Source organism: Larimichthys crocea, unplaced genomic scaffold (assembly GCF_000972845.2).
Source record: "Larimichthys crocea isolate SSNF unplaced genomic scaffold, L_crocea_2.0 scaffold306, whole genome shotgun sequence".
NCBI classification, from domain to species: Eukaryota; Metazoa; Chordata; class Actinopteri; family Sciaenidae; genus Larimichthys; species Larimichthys crocea.
In genome coordinates, this window is record NW_020854036.1 from 51,641 (window position 1) to 52,904 (window position 1,264).

Sequence of the window (1,264 nt, forward strand, 5' to 3'; positions counted from 1 at the left end):
CACAGAGTCGCCTGTTGCAGCCTCGCCGCTTTGTTGCGATCTTTTATCATTGGACAGAAGCGGGTCTTGCCAAATTTCCAGCCCATACTTCTGCGAGCACTGCGGATACTTGTCAGACTCAGACGAACTCCAAAATCGGACCGGATTTTGAGCTGTACTGCAGCGGCCGTCATCTCATCGTTTGCCTTTGTCATCTCATCAATGGCATTTAGAATAGCACTGTGAAAAGAAGGAAAAATTAGACAAATCCAAAAACATTACAATTGCCATATAGAATGTGAATTCTATAAATTGTTATTGGTCTTTGTTTGTTTTACATTTATCCATTGATATGAAACTTACTTGTGCATTTTTCTCGGACGTGAGCGGCGTGGTTGTGGCTCCTTGTAGTGCTTTCTTATCGCTCTTTCTGAAACTTTGATGCCCCGTGCTGCTAAATTTTTCTGAATCTCTCGCGTTGATTGTCCATTAGCTCGCATGTGACGCACTTGCTGGGAACTCTCCTTGTTGATGCGCGTCATCTCGACAGTTTAGAGGCTCTGCGTCTGACAGAGTCTATATATGCATATGTAAATATGCATATGTAAATTATGCGTTGCGAACGAACACGCCCACACCAAAGTTCAACATTTAAATGCCCGTGAAACTCAAGACCTTCACATTTTTCTGGACTTCTTTACGCTGAGATGGAAGCCGGCACTTTTTATACTACAGCAGCCAAGAGGCCAAGACGTGTCTTATCAAAGGTAAGTTATGCCACTGTTGCTTTTCAGCCTGAACAAATTCACCTGAGTGAAATACCTGCTTTGATGAACGCAGCAAATTAATCTGATTCTTTCCCACTAGACAAAGCAGCCCTCGCCGCTCACGAGGCCACGGACATCAACAACCACACCAAGAGCAAGAGCAAACGTGCGGCTTGTAAAAAAAAAAGCGGTAAGTTATATCTATTGAATCGACCCCGATTTATTCAGAGAGAGTGACCTTGGGAGTGTACAGAAGAGGCTAAATTTATAATCTTGTCTTCTCCTTTTCTTGTACAGGCAACCACTGTCAACTCCGTGGCAGGAAGCTACGCCGGTTCGGTCCAGGGGTTACTTGAGGCCGAGATCCGGGCCCTCAAAAGCCGGGTAGCCGCAGTGGAAGCTACAAGGGTCCCTGATGGCATCCCCGACAGCTTCACAGAGAGACTGGTCCGAGTGGAAGAGGCAGTAATGGACATCAGGGAGTGTCTGCAAAGGTTGGCGAGTCCCCCACCACCAAC